The sequence below is a fragment of the Ursus americanus genome, chromosome 10 (assembly GCF_024610735.1).
Source record: "Ursus americanus isolate L20-20 chromosome 10, mUrsAme1.1.p, whole genome shotgun sequence".
In the NCBI taxonomy this organism is placed as follows: Eukaryota; Metazoa; Chordata; class Mammalia; order Carnivora; family Ursidae; genus Ursus; species Ursus americanus.
The window spans coordinates 54,603,093-54,621,176 of NC_142136.1; the positions used below are offsets into that span (position 1 = coordinate 54,603,093).

Consider the following 18,084-nt stretch of genomic DNA (forward strand, 5'->3'; position numbering starts at 1 on the left):
CCAGGGACCAGTCAGCCAAGAAGGAAGGCATGTGAATGAAACCTAATTTGGAATGGAGGGGGATGTCTTTTCTTTTTTGTCCGGTGCTCTCCATCTTGACTGTAGAGTGGAAATTCCTGACTTCTCCAGATGTTGAGGAATTCACCCCCAGCCCCTCAGCCCTCTTGGAGACCTGCGGGGAGGCTTCCCTCTCACTGGCTCCTCACCACAGTGGAGAGACCAATAGGAATGGTGGGGTAAGTGCTCAGCCTCCTATCTGCCAACAAGCAGAGACAGTCTCCTCCCCACCTCCTCCTTTCCCTCAGTCAGCTCAGCAGAGGGCTTTCCTCCCCTGCAAGGGAAGCCCTGAGTCCTCTGCTTTTCAATTTGTGGCTGCTGAATTTATCAGGGAGAATAGGAAGCTCGAGGTTAGGCTTCGGGTCAAGTCGCATTCTTTATGCCACTAGCTGTACTTGAATATAGCTGCTGTTGTATTGTCGCTAAGTCTGGTTTCTTGAGTCTTTTTAAAATTTGTTCAGAATCTGGAGGAGAGACTAGGTAATAGGTTCGATCACCTCCCTTCAAACCCTAGACCTACACTAAGGACTTGAGAGAACTGGCAGGGAGTTAAGTGGGTTACTGTAACAACATGATACCAGGTTCCCAAGAAAATACGTGCTTGGAAGACCAAAGCCATGTGGAGTTTGGGGACCTGTTTCCGTTCTGTTCTTTTCCACATCCCATCAAACATGTAACGTAGTTTTGATGGACCCCATAAATGCAGCATGTTAGTCACAAGATAGACTTCTTTTTTTTTTAAAACATTTTATTTATTTGTCAGAGAGAGAGAAAGCACAAGCAGGGGGAGCAGCAGAGGGAGAGGAAGAAGCAGGCTCCCCACTGAGCAGGGAGCCCAATGCGGGACTAGATCCAAGACCCTGGGGTCATGACCTGAGCCAAAGGCAGATGCTTAACCAACTTCTGAGTTCCCCGTTAGCCTCAGTTTCTGAGATGCAACTAAATGACTGAACAAAAGCCACATTTCATGTTTACGAAGCAAATGACTTTCATTTGTCATTACTATCAAGCTTATGAATATGACAACCTCCATAAAAAAAAAGCTAAAAGTAGTTTATCGAGAGACATAAAAGAAGACCTGAATAAATGGATAAGTAGAATGTTCCTGGAAAGGAATGCTAAATTTTATAAACATGTTAATTATTCCCAAATTAACATACTGTTTTCATGCAATTCAAGTCAAAATCTCAATGATTTTATGTCCCCCCCTCAATTTTTTATTATGAAAACTTTTTAAACAAACATAGAAGTTGGAAAAGATAGTAGAAAGAACACCAATATATCCACCACTTAGATTCGATAATTGTTAGATTTATCTATTCACGCATGTGTGTATGATTACACATGTATAAAACATTTATGCACACACTATATTTATATACACATATCAGGTATATACACACAATTATTTATACTGGGTTTTTTATTGTTGCCAAATCATACGAAACCAAGTGGCAGACGTCATCACACTTCACCCTAAATACTTTGATATCCATGTCCTCAAAATATATTTTCCAACATAGTCCCAATAACATGACCACGTCTGAGAAAATTAACAATGATTTCCTAGTACCTATTTCATTTTTACATTTCTTAATTGTCCTGAGAATGTGTCATTTATTGCTGCTTTATGCCCTTCAAATTAGAATCAAATTATAGGTCACAAGTTACATTTGGTTATTCTGTCTCTCTAGTCTCTTTTATTGTAGAAAACAGTCCCACCACTTCATTTTTCACATCTTTGGCTTCTAGAAAATACTTCTGTTATTTTGAAAATAATTTTGAGATATTTTGAAAATCATTTTGATCTTTTGAAAACATCAGGCCAATCCTTTTGACCTGGATGTGTCTGATTATCTTTTCATGGTGCACTTTAACTTGCCCTTCTAGTCTTTGTATCTTCCAAACAGGCTTGATTGGGTTCAGAGTAAACATTTTTTAAAAAAGATTTGTTTATATATTTGTTTGAGAGAGAGAAAGAAAGAGAGGGAGCAGGGGAGGGGGAGGGAGAGAGGTAAAGGGGAGAATCCTCCGCTGAGTTCAGAGCCCGACGTGGGGCTCGATCCCACGATCTGAGATCATGACCCGAGCCTAAATCAAGAGTCATCCCTTAACAGACTGAGCCACCCAGACACCCCCAGAGTAAACATTTTTAGCAAGAGCACTTCCCTAGGTCATGTGATATGTTCCAAATTGCAACACATGTGGAGGCATACAGTTCTGGCTGTCTTGTAATTTAGCAGATGGATAAATGGTGACCACCAGATCTTTCTATTGTAGAGATGTGGGGAGTTTTCCTCCTTTACAATCAGCAAATACCCTGGAGAGAGGGGGAACAAAATTATTTTCAAGTGTATTTGGTAGAATTAATAGATAAAGATATCAAAGAAAATTTAGAAAAGGAAGAGTAATTTAAGTGACTATCGGGTATTAAAATATATTTTAAACATGGTAATAATAGAGCAAAGATTAGCCCCCTAAATGGGTTAAGGAGCCAAAGGCTGGCCCGTCCTGTGGCTGTGGCGAGAGGCCCCCCACCATGGGTTGGCATTTACCGTTAACTTAAGTCAGGTAACTGAAGAAGCCGCCGTGGGAGCTCTTGGCGTTAGCTGATTCCCAAGTCCCCTTGGTCACCTTTGTTAAGTCACATGAACACACACACCAAACTGGCATGGATTCTTCCAAAGAAAGCAATGAATCTATCATAGACAATGTCTTTGTTGACTCGATTCCATCGTTTAGGATCATATTAGAACAAAATCCTTTTCAACAGAAGCCTATTCAACCTGCATATTAGAAAAGGACAGACAATGCTTGCAGTCGAGAAAAACAAAACAAAACAAAACAAAACAATAATTCAGATAAACAAATAATGGGTCAGAATGTAATAGGGTTTTTCCCTACTCTCCTGGAAGGCTGTCCTCCTCTCCAGGAGAGTGTGTCTGTACCAGCTTTGAAATTAGGAAAACAAAATACCCCGGTGATGGCCTGAGCGAAGGTCCGGAGAGCATGAAGGAGAGAATCCAGGGCAGTCCCAGGCAGGCCGGGAGAGCAGGTGAGAGCTGGACCAGAAGCCAGGGCAGGGTCGGTGTGCAGGCAGAGGGGTGCGGGAAGAACGAGGCTGTGGGATGGCCTTCTCTTTCTGAGCCTGCATCTCTGTGCGTCTTTCCCCATAAGCAGACCAAGCAGGAAAAAAATACTTACTGCCTATACTCCTCCCACCGCAGCTCTGACACCATCATGGGCCCTGGAAAAAGATAGATGATGTTCCTAAAAAGGCCTTTGTTCTGCTGTGTTCCTCGATGGGTTTCTGGCAGCAGGCTGGAGAGTAGAGGGAAGGAAGCCAAACCACCTTGTCTGACAGAGTCATATAAATGAAACGCAGGTGAAGTGACGATATCACTGTCATTGGCGTGGCTATCTGGGACCCAGAAGGACAGGCCCGGAGCCTTAAACCAGCCTTTCTGGGTGAGCTGCCCTGTGAGGGTTCTCAGCTGGGTTCCTCCCTCTACTGCTAAAGCTGTTCTCCTAGGACCAAGGGTTGATTCAATTGGATTTGACTTACCTGGTGGACACCAAAAAGAGTGTCCTCTCACTGCTGTTTAGGAATTGAGGAAAGAAGAGAGCACTTTGATGACTGTGATGCGGCCATTATAGTAATGCCACATTGTCTCCCTGATGGTATTGTCCTGTGCTACTTGCCTTCCTCCCTCCTGATGTCCTCATAGACAAGGCGGAAGGGATGGTTCAAGCAGGTGACACACTCGAAACCACAGGCTAAATAAGATGTTCTTAAGGAGAAAGCATAGTTCACACCTCTTAGATAGGATAATCTAGTGCAGATAATCAAATTCCTCCGATAACGGTTCACCTCCCCCTTTTCATGTTTTTCTTGGAAGTCCCAAGCTCTGATTGGTCTCTTATTATTTCTCTGTGATGGCAGCCTCAGGGTTCTACCTGAGAACAGACATACAAATTAGACATGGCACTCGACACGTAGGTCAATTGATCAACAGGATTTCCATTTCCAGTAATTGCATGATAACTCTTGAATGCTACACTAAGGCTAAAGCAATTATGGAATATGTTCATATCAGCCGACTGCCTTGCTTTTCATCAGCCTGCAGTTAAATTTTTGCAGCATGCATTTTGAGCCCAGGCTACAGGCAGGCACAAAAAGCTTCCTCTCTGTGTATAGTGTTTTTCCATAGTTAAAAAAAAAATTGCTTTAAGGCACACACATTCCTTTCATAGCCATAGCCATTGACATTTTTGATAAAAACAAGACTGTGCTCAAAGGATAAAAATTTAAATAACAGAAATAGTAATATTCATAACAGTAGCTAACAGTCCTTCAGGGCTTCCTACTCCTTGCGTACCAGGAATGATATAAAGCATTTCATAGACAGTATGGCATGGGCACTGACCAGTCAGAGCTGTCGCTGGTCTCACATGAGCAGTAGGATACCTGAGACCTCTTGCCGCACTGGGCACTAACCCTTTAGATGTTGGGGCACAGGGAAGTGTGTGACAAACTAAGAAGAGGAGCCTGGCAGGTGATATGGGTGTTTTTTGGTGGGGAGGAGGTGGGCAATATGTTCAGGGCAGCCCGTATGGAAGTGTTGCGTATTTGAACAACAGGTGCAGGTCCACCTGCTGAATATCATTCAAAGCCGCCAGGCCCTGTGCTAGAGCTCCTATCCCCAACACAACCCTACAGGGAAGAGCCTGCATTTACATTCATCTTACAGGGAAGGAAATGCAAGCTTAGAGAATTTAAAGATCTTGCCCAAGATCACACAGCCAGTACAAGGAAATAACAAGGATTTTGGGGGGAGCAGTTTTAGGTTTACAGAAAAACTGAGAGTTGGGGAGTTCCCATATACCCCCTCACGTGCACACCTGTTTCCCCTATTATTAACATCTTGCATTAGTGCAGTACATTTGCTATATTTCAAAAGTTGATATTGATACATTATTATTAACTAAAATCCATAGTTTGCATTAGCGTTCCCTCTGTGTTGTGCATTCTATGGCTTTTGACAAATGTATAATGGCATGTGTCCCACATTACAGTATCCCACAGAACAGTTGCACTGCCCTGAAAATCTTCTGTGCTCCCCTTCATCACCCCTCCCTTCTCCCCCCTGCACCTCCTGGCAACCACGGATCTTTTTACTGTTTCCATAGTTTCACCTTTTCCAGAATGTCGTATAGCTGAAATTACACTGTCTACGGCCTTTATAGATCGGCTTCTTTTGCTTACCAATATGCACTTTAGTTTGCCTCTTGTCTTTCTGCAGCTCGATAGCTTATTTCTTGGTATCACTGACTAGTATTCCATTGTCTGGATACACGGCGGTTTGTTTAGCTCTTCATCTTCTGAAGGACATCTTGGTTGTCTCCACGTTTGGGGAATTTTGAACAAGCAGCTATAAACATTCATGCGCAGGTTTTGGTGTGGACATAAACTTTCAGCTCATTTCTATAAATACTAAGTGGTATGATTACTGTATCATATGGTAAGAGTACGTTTCGTTTTAGAAAACTGCCACGCTGCCTTCCGAAGTGACTCCACCATTTTGCATTCACACCAGCAATGAATAAGAAAAAAGGAATTTTTGAATCACTGTGTTGTTCACCTGAAACTAATGTAACATTGTATGTCAACTATACTCAACTAAAAGACTTAAAAAAATAAAAAGCTAATTTTTATATAGACTTGTATACTTTACAAAGCACTTTTACCTGTATTAACTGTACCTGGATCACAGACAGACAGATTTCTTCAAAAGTAAATCCATCAGTATGTTCTAACGAACTGATGGATTTTTCTGGGTAATTAGTACTACCAAATAAAGGCTACTACTTACTCAGAATCTATTCAGTGACCTGCAATATGTTTATCTTATTTAACCTGAATAACAATCTTCAAAGGTAGCTAACATCATTCCCATTTTACTGAAAAGGAAACTGAGACTCAGAAGTCATATATTGTTCAAGATAACCAAGGAATTCAAACGCAGGGTCACCTATTGCCATATCCTGGGTTCATTACACTCTACCACATTACATTCCTTCAACGCAAATTGTCAGGAAATTTGTGAAAGACTTTGAAGGGGGAAAAAAGGTAAAGAAAAAGGATCCCCAAATGTCCTGTCTACTGCACCCTTCTTAGTTATCATCCCTTTCGCTCTCTCCGAGCTGTTTTACAGCTCTGCAAATTGCAGAAAGCTAATAATAATGCAAATGATTCTTGTCCACAGAGTTGCAAATTACTTGCGTCTGGTGGAATGCAATCGATAATTGCCCGGAGGATAGACTGCACTTGTGTCTACTTGTAAATTCATTTCAGCATTCCCTCTCTGCACGAAGATGTGTGTATTCACTTGAATTCTCCTTTGAACCAGCTGAAGTATCTTATGGGTTTAATGATTAATGAAGGAGTTAAATATTTCCTTGACATGTGTTTATTTTATATTAGAATGACAATCATGATTTTACCCTTAAAGATTATCTTTTTTTTTTTTTAAGGGGGGTGTGGCAGGAAGGAGAGAGGGAGAGGGAGAGAGAGAGAATCTTAAGCAGGCTCCAGCTTCCCCTGAGCCCAACATGGGGCTCAATCTCAGGACCCTGAGATCACAACATGAGCTGAAATCAGGAGTCGGACTCTTAAATCGACTAAACCACTCAGATGCCCCAGGATGTTTTGGGTTTTTTTTTTTTTTGTATGTGCATCAGTAGAATCAAAAACAAGGCCAGTATTATTTCCTTCTCATGGCTTCTGTTTCATAACTCAAGGACCTACAACACCAGCATACAAAGCACTGTAGAAGTTCTGATCACTCTGGACTTTTCCTAAATCTCACTTTTGAGATGGATGGTTGAGATGGTCCTTCTCTCAATGCTTTCTCCGGGCTACCACTACATTACTTCTCATTCCCCCCCGAAACATTTTTCTCTTTTTCTGCAAAATTAAGATTCTCTGCTTATTGATACTTGAGAAGCAAGGTGTTATGAGAAGGGGAATGTACAATCAGAGCCTAATTAAGAATTCTAGAATTGAATTTGCCTGCAGTACTTCGCACACCTAATGTATGACAGATTATTATGTGTTTTGTGGATTTTTCAGGATACTAGTTTCTTCTGCCTCAGGCTCATCATTAGCCATTTATAGTTTTATTCTCCTCTGACGAGGCAGGGGATACTTAAGAGAGATGCTTTCTCTGGGTAAGAAGTAATGTCAAAGTACTTTTGGTAGAACAGAAAGTTGAAATTATTTATCAAACTGTAATTTTAAGAGTCATGAAATTTCAGAGAAAAAAGATCTTCGACATAAACCATCCAAACCTGTCATGTAACACAAGTGGAAACTGAGTTCCAGAGAAATTAAATGACTTGGTCCCAGTAACACAGCTGACTGGTGACCTTGCTAGAAATAGGACTGCACCCTCATTTCCAGTTCAGTTCTTTTTCCGTAACACACAGCATTTCAATGACCTTGCCCTTCAAGAACTCCCATTAGCACAGTAGTTAAGAAATAACTATAGTATGCATTATTTTCCTGAACTTCTCTCATCTTATGAAATCATGCAGTTTATAAAAGCTTATTGTTTTACTAATTTGAAGGAAAAATCAAGGGCAAGGTCAATGGTAACAAATTTGCAGTTAAATTACAACTTGCAAAAATAAATTTTAATACCTGATTTTCACTGTTGTTCTCACTAGCTGGACTAGGTCATATGACGGCCACACATCCCATCTCCATTTATGAAAGCCCTCCGGGTTTTTCTCTTAGCTTGCTGAAGTTAGGCAAGGCTGGCTAATTGATGCTGAAAACATATTTGCCTACTTAATTCAATAGTTAATGACTAATAACAGTTCATTATTAAGAGCCCTGCATTTAATATCTCTCATTTGCATTCAGATTATTTTTTTAAGTTGAAAAAGAAGTTTGAGGGAGAAAGTGAATGAAAGCCTGGCCTCCTTTTTAGAAAACCTTAAGCCTAGAGGATCCCTTGGATTTTCAGGCATGATAAAGAGAAACAGGTACTGCCTAATGCAGCCATCTGGACGCAAATGGTCCCAGTTAGGGGAAGAGACATGTATAATTAGAAACAGTCCGTGCAGAACAGTGTGAACCTAATCAGTAGCAACGACCTGAAAGATGTGTGCTTCTCTCATGTCTGATCAGGAAGCTATGGTCCACTATCCGGGGTCTGGACCTTTAGGTGGCCCCATTCCCACTCCCTGGTTTGCGCACAGAACTGCTAACCACACAAGGCAATCTGCATGCTTCCTGGTTTCCCATCTAACGCTGTGTGAAGACAGGAAGTACCCGCTTCTGTCAAGAGATCTCTCCCAGGCATCACTCACTGAATGACCTGAGTAATCTGGAACCCCTTGGGGACGGTGTTGGGTGAAAGTCTGTTTGATACATTCACTGAACTCAGTAGTAAAGCCCTTGCCTTCTGATTTTTAATCCCGCAGGAGTAATGGGTGATTAGTTAGATAATATCTGTGCCTACGTGTGAAACAACTGCACTAAGTTGCTAGGGAAGAGGCAGGTGATGGATGACTTAAATTAAAGGTAACTCAAACACATTTATGTCATCTACCACACACTCAGCCCAGAGTGGGAGGAACCTCAGTCATTTGTGTCCTGGTTGCAGACTCATGCATAGAGATGCCTGGTGTCATTTGGGAGTGAGCCTCACCCTGGGAAGCCATGCTGTTCACAGGGGCAGGTCTGTGCCCCAAGCCATAGGCGGATGCCCGTATCCTGCTGCTGACATATGGTGCCCCGTCATTAGCCAGATGGCAGAAATGCTGGAAAAGACCTGAGAACACATGAATTATCTAAGCTGGGCTGTGGGAGGCTGTTAGGAGAGGCTGGGTGGGGATCAAATATGGTGTGTGGCTGTGGAAGCCTGAATAGGAATGTAAAGTGTTACAGATGGGGGCCCATGGTCAGCATGGATGAGTCCTTTTTATCAGAATCACCTCAACTACCCTCCACCTCTACTTATGTGTTGGAAGACAGTTCCAATGTCACAAGCTTCCCTCTGTGCGCAAAGGAAATACCAGGGGTTCAGAAGAAGAAAAACTTGCTGTACCTAAAAAAAAAGAATATTTCCCAAGATAGTCTTATGGCACAAACTACTTCTCTTGACATTTTTTTTTTAATAGGGAAGATTTGTTTACAATCAGAGTTGAATACATGTTGCTTAACCAGCCTTAGAAGGTTCAGAGTATCTCTAGTACTTTTGAATTGTACACAAAATGGTGCATGTAGGAATTCATGCTCAGTCTTCTGGGCAGAGAGTATATCTCTTGTCAAAGAACTTCAAAGGATCTGCAATGCCCAAAATGTTTTGTAGCCACTGGTTTAAGCCCAGGGGAACCCAGCCTTTCTAATCATGGCAGAAAGTATCCTGAAGGATCACTACATGAAGTAGACATCATGTAACTTATGGCCTTGTGTTTTGCCTGGACCTTGCGTAACTATATCTCCCCTCAGCTGCCCGAGGGCACACTGCCTGTCCCGTTCCAGAGACAAGTAGCTAGATCATCTCAGGTCCCTCGGACCAGCTCCTGCCAAAGCCCTTACCCAGCATCAGCCCTGTGAGCTAGCACCCCACATGACTCCCCTTTCATAAAGTCACACTCGGGCAGAAAGCAAACAAACCACATTGATGGAAGGACAAGAGCAGATGTCCAAACATAACAGTGGCATCATCTCATGAGGGACAAGGAGAACACAGTGGATAAGAAATGACCTGAGTTCTATCTACATTCTGCACTGGCCAGCAGCATAACATTGAGTAATTCACCTTTGTGCCTTTATTTCAGTTTCCCAATCTGCAGAACAGGGAAGCTGGACTGCATTCCTGAGGCCTCCCTCGCTGAGGACATGACAGACTGGATACAAACTCCCTGGAGTGGCTTTGTCTACAGAGAGGTTATGGGAGAGAAGTGGTCTGTTATGAGGAGCTAGTTCATTTTTCTATCTTAAACACCAAGCTATATATTTTAAGACATGTTGGATTTTGCAACCCATAGAAGAATTAAAAGCAAATGGACATATCCAAGGGGAAAACCATCTCTTGTGCGTAGCATCGAGATGTCAGTGATAGGTTAATGTGCTAGTTAAGGCTGAAAGTCAAAGATCACATATTTCTGATTATAATGGGGGTGACTGCTCTATGGTTCATAAATCTCTCTTCCCACCTCCAACCTCCAGTTCTGCTCTTAGCAGATAATATATATTTAGATTTTTGACCCTTGGCATCCAATCCCTAAGGGGCCTAAATTGCTAGTTTGGCATATTGGTGTTCTTACTTAGGTCTGCTGACTTTTTCATTCCAGTCTCCAGAGGAGGCATCTGAGTCCTTCCATCCACCCTGGACCCCATCCTTCTCGTCTCCTCCCCTATCTTGGATGTCCCATGGCCAACAGTCTCTGCCACCCTCACAGCCACTTCTTCCTGCTGGGCGCTCTGGTCTTACCTTCCTCACAGGCTTTGTCCTCACCCTTCAAATCTCAGATCTTCCCTACCTTAAACATTAAGTCAGTTTTCTCTGCTCCATTTGCGCTTTTAGTCACCTTTTAATTTTATCTTCCCCCCAATTCCCAAATCCTTGGAGTAGTAGCTTACATCTGCTGTTTCTACTTCCTTTGCTTTCTTACCTCTGCAGTCTGGACATTCATAAGCTGCCCTGGAGCGCTTTCTTGAAGACAGCTTTCCGTGTTCCCCTTCTCTTTGTCTCTGGCATTTGACAGAACTGTGGGACAGAGACAGTGCCTCCTGCCACCGACCGCCAGTACCCAGGTGGCTTGGAAGTGGCTGGGAAGACCTCTGCTAAACACTGATGCTCTGTCCCTTCTTCCTAACCAGCACTTCTCATCCACCCATTCTCCCGCATGCCATGTGCCTCATCGTCACTTCTGATCCATCCCGCAGAGCATTTTATCACTTCCATCTTCCTTAGGACTTGCCAGCTGTTCCTCAGGGACTGGTGATCCAAACTCAATCTCTTCAACTGGTACTTTAAAAATTGCTTAAAAAGAGTCATAGAAGCACTAATAAAACATGTAAACAGAACAAAAATGTATCTGGAGAAAGAAAAGTCTCTCTCCCAGCCCACTCTCCCAGTTTTCTTTCCCAGAAACAATCACGGTTAGCAGTTTCTTATATATCCTGGCAGAGAGATTCCATGCCATACAAGTGCTTCCTGACCAGACTACAGCTCACCACTGTGCCCGGGGCCCTGTCTGGACATTTCTGTCTACTTGCTGGACATTTCTCCCAGAGTTGGGCTCTACCACACACACTCCCCATTACCGGTTTGTGATTTGCTTCACCCCACATGAATCTGAGACTATCCTTGCCCTTACTAGATTGTCTGGGGTTTCTGGTGGCCTCCCTTGTGGCTACTGTGAGGGACTTCAGTAGTCCTTCCTGGTTAGTCCTCCAGCTTCGACCCCACTAATTTTGACTTTGCTGTTTCTGCCAACCAGAAATTGAAGAAAGTTCTAACTTGCTTTGGGTCTGAACCATGGTTGGTTGTGCCACCTGTTGACCTGATTTGCCAGGAAATAAGAATGAAAGGACCACATGCCTTTGCTTCTGAGCTGTTGCTTCATTGCCTGGCCTTATTCCTAAGTCCAGGTATGACCCCTCTTTTTTTTTTAAAATTAATTAGTTTATTTAGAGAGTGCCAGCAGAGGGAGGGGCAGAAGCAGAAGGAGAGAGAGAATTCCAAGCAGACTCCACGTTCAGCATGGAGCCCAATGCGGGGCTTGACCTCATGACCCATGAGATTGTGACCTGCACTGAAATCAGAAGTTGGACGCTTCACCAACTGAGCCACCTAGGGACCCGAAACCCTCTTCTTCTTCTTTTTTTTTTTTTTAAGATTTTATTTGTTTATTCGACAGAGATAGAGACAGCCAGTGAGAGAGGGAACACAAGCAGGGGGAGTGGGAGAGGAAGAAGCAGGCTCATAGCGGAAGAGCCTGATGTGGGGCTCAATCCCATAACGCCGGGATCACGCCCTGAGCCGAAGGCAGACGCTTAACCGCTGTGCCACCCAGGCACCCCCAAAACCCTCTTCTAATGCCCAGGAATGATTCAAGAAAGAACTTGAAGTTCTCCACATCTACTCTTAAATCCTGGGAACACGAATAGTGATAACATCTAGGTGCAGAAAGCTTAATACCATTGAGGCCAGAGAGTGTTTCCTGCTAAATTTGGGGAGAACGGCCCCTCTGGGAGGCACTCTCTGGTTCTGCATCTGACTAAGCAGTAATGACAGCCTTACATTTGGAAAATATCCCTGTAATGACATCAGAAGTCTTAAAAACTGCCTTTGGGGAACATATAAATTACTGTTGTAGTTAGATACACAGTACCTTAAGTACAGATAGGAAGACTTTTTTGTTCTTTTAAAATCCACCTAATGAACAGCAGGCCTGGAATGGCACTTGCTGAGGAAATGCTACATTAGTGACACTTGGCATCATTTTAAATATGGACTTGGGGGTAAATTTTGATCTGTTCAACTGTGATTTATTATAGATAATGTCAGGAGAGAGATGACCCCAACCTGGGGTTTCTCAATGTGAGATTATCTTAGTCTAGGGTTTCTCAAATATATATGAGAAAAGCTGGAGATAAGCCACTTCTCTTTTATGCATATTCACAATACACATTAGCCTATCGAAGACTCTAAGAAGTCCCAGAGTGAAATAACTTCTAAACTCTTTTACTAACCTAAACTTATTGGCAATAAAAACCTTTATGCACAATGCCTATTCACAGCCTAGAGAACTATGGTTCAGAGGACACGTACTGGATAATAATGCTGTTTCAGTTTACCCATGCAAGTTAAGCAATTTATTTATAAAGAAATAATTGGTTCCCCTAAATACTTCATGTATTCGTTATACAGTAGTCTCCCCACTTATCATAGGGGATACATTCCAACAGCCCCAGTGGATCCCTGAAATCACAGATGGTACCAAACCCTATATATGTTGGGTTTTTTCCCATACATACATACCTATGCCAAAGTTTAATATAGAAATTAGGCACAATAAGAGATTAGCAAGAATAACAAAATAAAACAATTATAACAATATTCTATTGATATGAGATGATAAAATGCCGATGTGATGACATGAAGTGAGGTGAATGACATAGGCATTGCGCTGGAGGGGTGGGTAGGCTGTTAGTGACCTTCCGATGATATGTCAGGGGGATTGTCTGCTTCTACACCACGGCTGACCACAGGTCATCAAGACCACAGAAGACAGAACCACAGATAAGGGGGAGACTACTGTATTACAAGCCAATAGTGTAATATGCCATTATATTATAAACCAATGACACACAATATAATAAATAGATGAAATATTTAGGGGGGACCAGTCATAGTAAAGCTATTATCTATAATCAAATATTTACATTCACATCTTTAAAAAGCTAGTTACTAAAAAATAAATTAAAAAAAAGATTTTATTTATTTATTTGAGATAGAATGAGAGTGAGAGAGAGTGAGAGAGAGAGTGTGAACGGGAGAGGGGGAGTGGCAGAGGAAGAAGCCGGCTCTCCACTGAATAGGGAGCCCAACTTGGGGTTCAATCCCAGGACCCCAGGATCATGACCTGAGCCAAAGGCAGACGCTTAACTGACTGAGCCACCCAGGCACCCCCAAAATACATTGCTTCATAAGTTAATGTTCTGTTAGCTGGTGCCCTCCAGTCCTTATTTTCCAGTGGCTCTTCCCCTGGTAGCCTCTTCAGAAACTTCTGACAGAAACCTGAGGGTCAGCTATTGGTCACTGACATTTTCTCCTTATAACTTACTCAAAGAGGTATCAACCGAATTAAGCCAAAAGACTCTTTGTCACAATCATCTTCACACGATGGTTGGTCCAAGCTATCTCTCCCTCACAGGTTCTTTCAAAATCCTATTAGGGACATGCAGGTGTCACAGTTGGTTAAGTGTCCAATTCTTGGCTTCAGCTCAGGTCGTGATCTCAGGGTTGCAAGATCAAGCCCCTCATAGGGTTCTGTGCTGAGCTCAGAGTCTGCTTGAGATTCTCTCTCCCTCTGCCCTTCTAACTCATTCTCTCTCTCTCTCTCTCTCTCTCTCTCAAATAAATACGTCTTTTAAAAAATGCTATTAATCTCTCAGAAGTTCTAGGTCAGAGTGTTGTCTTCCTGCCACACATTGAGCTCTAGGGAAAAAAAGCCTGAGCTCTGTCCCAGATGTACTTAAATACAAATGAATACAACGCACTCTGATCACTTCCAGATAAATATTTACATATAAATATTTACTGATATAGTAGAAAGAGAATACTTAAGTCTGAGAGCATGTGGAGTGAATAACCAAAAAGGTTGGTGTTATGCAGGGAATATTCTTACTCCTTTTTTTAAGAAAGAGGAAACTGAAGCAGGGAGGTTGGAAAATATCCAGGTAAAAAGATGGGACTCTGGCTGCCTTTGGGGTCAAATACCTGCTGTTACTTGACTCTGGTCTCGGTGTGTTTTGCTTCAATTTTCAGGAGAGTCTGATGGGTGAACTCCCCTGCTTGGAGCTGATTGGATCTTGTGTCAGCCCCTCTTACTGAATTAACTATGGTTGGAGGGGGCAGTCAGGACCACAAAGGACAAACCTGGGTGACCATGCCTACCTCTTCAGCAAATGCTTTGAGTTCCCACCAAACAAGAATTCTTTATGGCTTTCTGAAAAGATGGTACAGGCCGAATAGGCTTGCTCAATTTTTTTTTAAAGACTTTATGTATTCATTAGGAGAGAGTGAGTGAGGGAGAGAGAGAGAGCATGGGTGGGAGAGGAGCAGAGCGCGAGAGAGAAGCAGACTCCTGCCGAGCGGGGAGCCCGATGCAGGGCTCTACCCGGGACTTTGGGACCATGACCCGAGCCCAAGGCAGATGCTCAACCAACTGAGCCACCCAGACACCCCTAGCCCTGCTCAAATCTATCTGCCATTCTTGTAAGTTTGATTTTCCTAAGCTTGTCCACAGCTCTACTTTTCAGGCAAGAATACAAGAGATGCGTCTTAAATATGGAAGAGTGTGATAACTTTTCTGAGCACAAGAGGAATTGTTTTTTAAATGGGTTCTAAAATTTTTTTGTTTGTTGTTGAAACTGATCACTTTTCTCCTAATAGCCAATATTTAAATCTGAGAATATTTCTATTTCCCCCATTTTGTCAATCACTTGAATTCTGTTAACTTTGCAAAATGATTAGAAAGTACTAAAGATAAAGCATGAAAAAAATCTGCTGACATTATCCACAAATACTTTGTAAAAGATTATTTGTAGACCACCCAAAAATGAGGTTATATAGGAAAACAAGGAGCAATAAAGACTAAAATATGATAAATTGAATGTATTAATTAGAACTCCTGGTTGCACGGACAGAAAACCAAATAAAATTGACTTAGATGAGCAGTAGAATGTATTACAAATATACTGGATATCTCAAAGAAACTAAAGATGCAAATCAGGAATAGTCAGAACCTAGGGTTTGAACATAATCAGAACCCTCTGATCCTCTGGCTGCTCTGTCATTTGGTCAGAAGTCCACTTCTAGACTAACTGAGATGACCAGCTGTATCCAAGAACTGTATGTGGAGCGGGGAGAGTGAATGGGAAGACGGTACTGTTTTCACAAGAAGTAAAAAGAGTATTTGACAAAACAGAGATGTCTATCTTTTTGAAAAAATAGAGAAGCAAGACAGCAAGAGAAAATAGTTTGTCAAGTTCTTGAATATTTAGAAATAATCAAGGTCAGTTTTAAGGGTTACATACTCTCCTCCATTTTAAGGAAAAACTCCTTCATTCAGGGATATAATTTGAAAGGCATACCAACAAATGGCAAGCTTTCTGTTGTGCAATAGACAGGTTTATTGTGCACTTGGTTCATTGTGCAATGCTTAACTACCAGTATTTATTGTGCACGCATTATACACAAAGTACTATTTTAGATATGGGGTGGGAGTTACAAAGATGATAGGTCCCGCCCCCAAGGAGTTTACAGTTTAGTAATCTGTAGAGGGAAAAGGAACTATAATGACTATGTTAACCTAACATAAGGACTGATCACTTGTTAAAAAGACAAATCCTGAACGCCTATTCCATCATTTCCTCTAAAAAAGAATTTGTGGTCTTTTAAAAAAAAAGTCGCGCCCTATATGACGCATCACCACAATCTGTGGTGTGAACTGAATTTGCAGTCTGCTAGATGTCCTCCATCATACCTTGCAAACTGAGCACAGAGACTACCACCTGGTTTTAGCTGAAGATATTAATTGAAAACTTTTTCTGTGTCTGTTTCTCACTCACCTTTTGGGGAGAGACTAGTGAGGAAAGGGGAGAAGAGGTTAGTTTTTATAAGTGATGTAAGTGTGCTTTTATTTATTATTATTGCTATTATTTTCAAGCCTGGTTTTTAAGTCTGGGAGATTGGAGGGAAAGGGGCTTGGCGAGAGAGGAGGTTTGGGGGGGAGATGCCAGCAGGTGGCGCTTGTCTCCCCCAATGAGATCAGAATATTTTACTCAGCCTATAATCCTGTAGGAATTAAGGGCGACAGTGCCTGCAGTCAACGCAAGTGACGTGGTTCATGTCGTACTTTAGTGCCGAATACATGAAGTCACCAGTTCCAGCCTGTTGCCCAGGCTATCATCTTTCTGCACTACCATTTAAAAGACCGACTCCTCTACTAGCAGGGTTGTGGTATCTTCCTACATGTATCCTCATCTCTCCCAGCCAAGTCGCTCACAGTGACCGTCAAGACGGTTATCTCGCAGAAATGAAGGCCCTAGAGAGCTGTAGCTATAACTTCAGAAAGCAGTGGGTTTTATCAGTCTTCAGCTGGTCTGCCCTAGGCTGTCAGACGCTCTGTCGTCACGTCTGGGCGGAACGTAAATTTGCTTACACGTCAGTCCCCATGTCCACTGGGGGCAAGAAGAAGCGGCACGAGGACACTTTGACGGTGCCTGTGTGCAGGATCAGAATGTCCTGAGTTACTGGCTAGCTGGGGGTCGCTGGTTTTCTTAGCTCTCTCTGCACCACTCAACTTCGGGGTTCAGTCAGCCATAGCCAGCCCCTCTCCCTCATGTGACAGTGGATTCTGTCCACCATCAAAACTCCCCTCATTGTGAAAGTCCTTGCTTTCTGTGTTTGTAGTTTCCCCCCCCCCCATCGCTTAGAATACCTTCTGCTCTACTCCTATTTGTCTCTTCGCCCTGGGGTCCAGCCCGGGACTACACATAAAGGAGGGCAACCCTACAGTCTGAGGGCTACAAGTTCGCATCCAGCTCCGCCTCTGACTGCATGGGTGACCTTAGGCAAGGTTTTTTGTTTTCTGGGTTTTTGTTTTTTTTTTTTTTAACTTACTCTGTAGTCAGGGGAAACAGTTTTTCCACTCATGGAATCCCTGGATTAATGAGATAATTAATGTAGCCTACTTAGACTACCACTGGCTCATTATAGGCGCCCGAATGCCAGGGGTCTGACCCCGCAGTGAAAAACTGCCTCTTGCGGAACTGTGGGTCAGAGAGCCAATATAGTTCGCAGAATTGAGATAACCTCCCACCTCCTCATGATCTCACTGTATTTCAAACCCCAGCTATTGCCTTGCTGGCGTCTTCTCAGACCCTCTAAAACCTCTTGTCCCCCCAAATACCCTAGGCAGCAAAAGAAACCTAGAGGCGTTCGGCGTTTACACGAAGGTCGCCCGGGTAAGGGGTCTGGCCCCCTGACGTACCCTCGACTGCAGACCGCCGGGCGGAGCGCCGCGAAGCCGCGGGGGCCGGCCCGGCTCCGCGCGGAGGAAGGCTCAGGGCTGGACTGACAGCTTGGGGTAGGAGGAGGAGAGAGCAGGCGGCGCGGCGGAGGAGGGGAGAGCCGCTGAGAGGAGGGAGCAAGGGCGGGAGGAGACACATGCGCGCTGCCTGCCGCTGCCGCCGCCGCCGCCGCCGCAGTCCTTAGC

The 18,084-nt window shown here is 43.2% G+C and overlaps 1 long non-coding RNA gene across 1 annotated transcript; it reads right to left on the reverse strand.

Annotated features, from left to right (window-relative positions):
* Positions 1–823: 823 nt before the first annotated feature.
* On the reverse strand, positions 824–17,988 carry LOC148109367 (uncharacterized). Its single transcript, XR_015725948.1, has 4 exons — positions 17,860–17,988; positions 3,262–3,304; positions 2,613–2,843; positions 824–2,377 (listed from the first exon to the last, which is right to left on the reverse strand). It is a non-coding gene; the product is annotated as an uncharacterized LOC148109367 (long non-coding RNA).
* Positions 17,989–18,084: the final 96 nt, after the last annotated feature.